The sequence below is a fragment of the Gavialis gangeticus genome, unplaced genomic scaffold, assembly GCF_001723915.1.
Source record: "Gavialis gangeticus isolate Ggan-Ray unplaced genomic scaffold, GavGan_comp1, whole genome shotgun sequence".
In the NCBI taxonomy this organism is placed as follows: Eukaryota; Metazoa; Chordata; order Crocodylia; family Gavialidae; genus Gavialis; species Gavialis gangeticus.
In genome coordinates this window covers 18,723,114-18,729,670 of record NW_017728995.1, presented here as the reverse complement: position 1 = coordinate 18,729,670, position 6,557 = coordinate 18,723,114, and the positions used below count along the sequence as shown (strand labels likewise).

General features: G+C 44.7%; 1 protein-coding gene across 3 annotated transcripts in view; it reads left to right on the top strand.

Moving 5' to 3' along the window:
* The window catches only part of PLD1 (phospholipase D1), a 133,200-nt gene that overhangs the window by 49,660 nt on the left and 76,983 nt on the right, over positions 1–6,557 (top strand). The gene's annotated exons all lie outside the window — the stretch shown is intronic.

The following is a 6,557-nucleotide window of genomic DNA, read 5'->3' as shown; positions in this document are numbered from 1 at the left end:
TTTTTTTTTTTTTTTTTTTTTTTTTTTTTTTTTTTTTTTACTAGATTATATGTTGTTCCCCAGAGTGAATGTAAAATTGATTAAAACCAAAGTGTTACATCCTTAAGCCATGTGGAGGTTGCAGCTGTAACACAATATGACAACCTGTTGGGGAAGGTTGATATTGTGCAGAAAACTTCTTATCCAGGTAATATGGCGGACTTCTGATAGATTCTGGCTAGCATTCAAGATGTTTGGTTAGAAGTTTAAAGACCTAAATAATTAGGGTTTGAGCTGTATAAGTGACTTCTTTAATTCTGGAACACAGAAGAATTTAGCTAACTCTTTTTACCAAGTATTTCATCCCATCCACAAAGAAACAGTAATTTTTTGTTTCTAGTCAGAAGTCTTAATAAAATTGCTTGGTTCATGTTGCTTCAGTGGTGGGTCCTGTTAAAGTCAGTATGTGCCTCCTGAAACCTAATTTGTGGGCTGGAGTTACTTATTGTTGGCTGGCCATATTTTCACCTGAGGCTCTGGAACAGTGGTCCCAATCTTCATTCTACCGTAGGCCTCAATACTGAGCAGGGAATACACAGTGGGCAAGAGCATACTTCATTCTCCCTTCATTCAACCTGAGGAAAAATGTATCTTAGGAAAGAAAAATTTCCTGTTGCCATGAACAGCGTTGCAAAATCCTGCAGACCACGTTTCACATGAGCTCTTAAAGAAGATGCAAGTGCACATGAATCCGCTTCGTTGTTATGTCATTAACCTATTTCCTCTTCTGAGTTCACATAAAGAATTTATTACTACTTTTTGTATTGTCAGCAAAAAACCAGTGCATCTTGGGTTGGTTAGTTGCAGAAATTAATGAAAAAGCACAGATCCTTCTAAGCAAGACAGAACAATTGGAAAGCTTAGTTTCAAAATGAGTCAGAAACCTAGACTTAACTTTAGATGTCTAAGGGAATATAACTTCTCTTTTTTTGTTTGGTTGGAGAGAGCCTGCTCTTCTTGTTGTTCAGGGTTTTTCCCATTGCTTTCTGTTAGGCAATTTTTATGTACAAATACTGTCTACACTCTTATATTAAGTCTGCTCATACTGAATTGGCCAGTTATGAGGGGCAAAGCACCTTTTCAGTGCTGGTCACTGTCCTTATTGCTATAATGGAAAGTCTAAACATCGTATTTGTAGAATGGCTCTGCTAAGAATCAACACTATAGGGGCTGCTGTGTAACACCCAGATACAATATAATATAGTGATGGATGTGGTGCCCAAGGAGGCTGGGGATAGCCACCCTGGTCCCTGACCCCCTTATGGTCCATCCCGCTTGTCAAACCTTACCCAGTCCACTCTTACCTCCAGTCTTTTTGCTGCCACGACTTTGGAGTTTCTCTGTTGGTTGTTGGGAGGCAGTCCCTGGGGCCAGCAATTACCTTACAGGTCTTGATTTGCCTGGTCAGGCTAGTCCCACCTCAGGGCCTTTGCCGTCTTTCTGGTACTGCCCCTGTAAGGGGGTGCTCATGTAGGATTCCTTTCCTACGGTCTACTTGATAATCTCCACTCCTCTGTTTTGGGGCTGACTTCTGGTACCTATTGCAGCAGAGTGCACTCAGGCACCCCTGCCCGTGGCCTCCTTCACACCTATAGCCACAACCTGGTCCTCTAGTCACAAGTCCAGAAGGAAAAAACAAAACTCAGACCAACTGCTTCACAACAGATAGTCTTCCTCACTTGAGATGAAGTGTTGCCCACAGGCCCTACCTTTCATCAGAGCCCTTTTACCTGTGACTCCCCCAGGGCAGCTTGTTTCTGTCCCCAGCAGCTCCTTTCTCCCAGGTTCCTCTCCCTGCAGCAAGCTGGGGTTGCCCCTGCCTGCCCAGGGACTGGGCTTGTGTTCTCCAGCCCAGCCTCCTTCCAGTCACTGGATTGGCCCTTTTGCCCCTCTCCCCTAGGGCCAGATGTAGCTAATTGCCTCATTAGCTGCATGACCCCTGGTTCTTTACCTAATCAAGCCCTCCTAGTAACAAGGGCAGGAATTCCCTGTTAAAATGTGGAACATAATCATCTTTTGTTCTTAAAGTAAGATTTTGCCAACTTGGCAATAGTTAATGCTGGCATATGTTCAGCAGAGGAGGTTACATTTATAGTACGTGACATCGGATCTATTTTGCCATTCTTAGGTAATAAGGATTGCCTGGTTCAATGTCTCCACTAATATGAAAATCCTAAAGATTTCTTGATCAAATCCTGTTTGGAAAATGTCTGTTAGGGATAAAAAGGCGAAGCATGCTCTATTTGTTTCCTGGTCTCTGTCACTACAGACTGCAGGGGCCATAAACAGCTCTGCTTCTCTCCCATCTTTGTACCCTGTAGCTCCACTCAGTTGCTGGCAAGCACAAGTGGATGTCTCAGATGTACATAAATTCTCAGATTATTGTTGGCTTCCAATGGTTAAGCTTTATTTTTGAGAATGGCAGTTTGGTTGAGATGTGGCCCAAAGCTTGTCCACTTGAGCTTGATCCACGACTCAAAGCCACCTTTGACTAGCTCCCGATGGAGATGAAGCTATAATCCAGACCGTCCAATGGTGGGCTTTCCCCAAAAAGTCCTGCCCCTATCTGTGGTAGAGGCTTGTCTCTATCGGTGTAGGTGTTGTCAATCTCTGGAGCTCATCACTTGTCTGAGCTGCTGTTTTTCCTTTTCTTCCTTTCTGATTCTATCTTCTACACCAAGACAACTTTAGCACCTCGGCTAACAAGCCGAAGTCTACCGCGACGTCTTGGTGACCCCTCCCACATGTCCGCAATCTCTCCTGCCACGGCTCGTTGTTATGGGAGAAAATAGAATGCCGGGGCGTGTGGGTCTTGATGCTTTGAATCTTGCAATTTGTCTTAGTGTAGTGAGGGCTCCACCAACCCCTACACCCTCTCCTGTTCCACTGGGTGGTTATTCAGTTGTCTCCACAATCTGTCTTCGAGCAGTAAAAAAAAAAATGCTTCTTGGGTCTCTGGGTCTGGCCACTCAGTATCCCCGATGGGCCCGGTTGTACCTCGCCCAGCTGGCACCTGCCACAGACTGGTCAGTAATCCCAGCCAGTCTTTTTCCTGGCTTATTGTCCTGATAGTTGTAAACGCACTATCCAGGGTGACTTTCCTCTCACCCTTCTAACTGCCTCGCAGCAGTTTCTGTTTCTCTCTGGGCGTTTCCCTCAGGGCTTTCTCCCCTGGCAGCTCCCTCCCACAGAGTTGCTTTCCTTAAGCCCAGTCTCCCTTACTTCCTCAGTGCCTCTGGCTCTCCCTGCCATCTTGCTGCCTGAGTCAGTCTCTTCCGGTTTCCTGTGTCCCTCTTTTGCCTGCCCCCTGTCTCCTTTTATCCTGGAGTTACAGCTGACTTCCCCTCCCCTCCTGAAACAGCGGGTGAAGAAGGAGCCCTGCAGGGTTCTTTGCAATACAGGTGTGGCCATTTTACTTCTTTGGGGCTCTTCTCTCTCCTCACACAGACCTTGCCTTTGTTCACAACAATATAGAAGTTACGTGCAAAAAGGACATATTGGAATTCGTTCCACACACACAGCACAGACCAATTGCTATCAAATGTCATAGCATCCATAATTCCAACTATGTACCAATGCACAGATGCTTCAATTTTAAGAAAGCAGACTGAAGAGGCTTTTCTTAAGACCTGGACAAATAGTGACACACACTGAACCAGTCTCAGATAGCTACAACCTCTTCATGAATGCACTATGCAAAACCTCCAAGGTTACCTCAAGGTTGCAGAACTGAGTATATACCAGGGTTTACTCTTTACTCCCATGCCAGCAGCAAAAAATACCAGCAAATATTTCAAAGACATCCATTCTCAAATGACACTATTATGGCAAGGGCAGCACTACCTAACAAGCTCCAGTAAGAAAGGTGACAAAAATGGAAAGAATCGATTGAAGGAATAGATATGACCTACACTAGCAGGAAAGTATGATTAACCATTCACAAGATAAGGAACTACTCAAGGGAAGTACAGCAATACCACCATGTCACAGCAAACCAGGTGACTCACCAGCCTCTGTTCAACAATAAAGCTCTGAACAAACAGCCTAAAATGCAGATTAGACAGCAAACTGATCTGGAAGAAAATCATTTTTGCACACCATACACCTAGGATGAACTTGATCCTGGAATAAGTAAACTGAAGAATAGCAAAGCAGCTGGACTTGGCTACATATGCACAGAGAAGATCAAGCACTTTGGCCCTGAAACCAAGTTATGGATAATTATGCAGTTTTAATAATTCCTCATCAACCCTTAGAATACCCAAACTATGGCGACAATGCCATGTAAAAGCTCTATTAAAGACAGGGAAGGATGCCTCTGGCCCAGACAACTTTAGGGTAGTGTCACTTCTGTGCCATCTTTATAAGCTTTATGAACTCCTTATTCTCAATCACCTTTCACCTCATATCAAACAACATCTAATACCAGAGGAAGTCAGATTTAGACCAGGCAAGTCCTGCATTGGCCAAATACTAAACATCACCCAGCATATAGAAGATGGATTCAAGAAAGGGTTGATAACAGGTGCTGTTTATAGACCTATCAGTGGTCTATGACACAGTCAGCCACCAAAACCTGCTTGCCAAAGTCCACAGTATGACATGTGACTACCACCTACCATGCAGCTCATCCAATCCCTTTTGGAGAATAGACATTTTGGCATAGAACAGTGCAAGAAATGGAGCCACTGGAGATGACAATGAAATGGCCTCCCACAGGGTAGTGTGCTAGCATCAGTCCTTTTTAACATATATACCAATGATCAACCTATACAGAGTAATATGAGAAGCTTCATATTGATCTTCGGCAGTCCCTTACAATCAAGAATGATGGTCTTCCATGAGTGTCTTATCTGTGTGTCTGAAGATGGCTGTTGAGGACTATCTGGGATTGAGAAACTCTGCTGCAACTCAGACATGCACTTCCATATGCAGTGGGTAGTGCTGGATTCTTGATTTGGTCTGTGACATGCTGTTTCTGCTGTTCCCATTTTTCCTTCTCCTGCTGTTGTTGTAAGGTTTTGAAGTACTGAGATCCCTGTATCAGACTCTTCCTTCAGGCGGTCCTGGGTGATAGTCTCCCATGAGTTGATATTGATGTTGTATTTTTTTAAAGATGACCTCAAAGACATCCCTGAAGCACTTTCTCTGCCCTCCTCTTGACTTTATGGCTTTGGTGAGTTGGGAGAATAAAACTTGCTTTGGGAGTCTGGAGTCAGACGTCCAGCTGACATGGCTGGCCCAGCAAAGTTGATGTTGGATGATCATCACCTCAATACTTGTGGTGTTTGCTTGCAGGAGGACACTGATGTTGGTGTGTCTATCTTCCTACTGGATTCAGAGGATCTTCTGCAGGCAGCATTGGTGGTGCATCTCCAATGACTTCAGGTGTCTTCTGTCTGTTGTTCATGTCTCAGCTCTGTAAAGCAAGGTGTGGTTCACAACTGCCTGATAAACCATGAGCTTGGTTTCAGATCTGATGTTGTGATCTTCGAACACCCATTTTTTCAGGTGTCCAAAGGTTGTGCTTGCACATTTTGAGGCATTGTTGGATTTCTTCATTGATGTTGGCCTGCTGCAAGAGATGGCTTCTGAGGCAGGGGAAATACTCAGTGTTCTCCAGAGTCTCACTGTGGATCTGATTTCTGGAGCTCCAGATTGTTCATTAGGAAGCTGTTGATGGAGGACCTTAGTCTTCCTAATGTTAAGCGTCAGTCCCATTTTCTTGTATGCCTTGGTAAAGACGGTGACAATTGCCTACAGGTCTGCTTCCAAGTGAGCACACACTACAGCATCATCAGAGTACTGAAGATCAGCATTTGAGGTTGTGGTGGTCTTGGTCTTGGTCTTGGTCTTGGCTTGGAGATGGCTGAGATTAAACAGCTGACCGTCCATTTGGTAGTTTAGCTTCTCTCCAACTGGAAGCTTGTTGGTGGTCAGATTGTGGTAAAGAACATTGAGAAGAGTGTTGGAGCAATGACACAGCTTAACTCCCATTTTAACTTCAGAGGGATCTGCGATAGCTCCATTACTGAAAACCACTGCTAACATACCGTCATGGAGCAGGCAGAGTATGGTGAGAAATTTCAGTGGGCATCTGTACTCCAGAAGGATCTTCCACGGTGCTTCTTGGCTGACAGAGTCTAAAGCTTTTGTGAGGTCAAAGGAGGCCACATAGAGAGGCTTACGTTGTTTCTGGCACTTCTCCTGCAGCTGGTAAGCTGTGAAGATCATGTCAGTTTTGCCTCTTGATGCCCTAAACCCACACTGAGATTCCAGGAGGAGCTCTTCAGCAAGTGGAAAGAGATGGTTTAGGAGGGTTCTCACAATGGTCTTTCTTGTGGTGGACAGCAAGGCAATCTATCTGTAGTTTCCACAGCCAGACCTGTTTCCTTTCTTAAGATTGTCACAATCATGGCATCTGTGAGGTTGTCTGGGATTTTCTCATCATTCCAGATCCTTAAGATGAGGGCATGAAGCTGTGATATGAACTCCTTTCCTCTCCCCCCCCCCCCCCT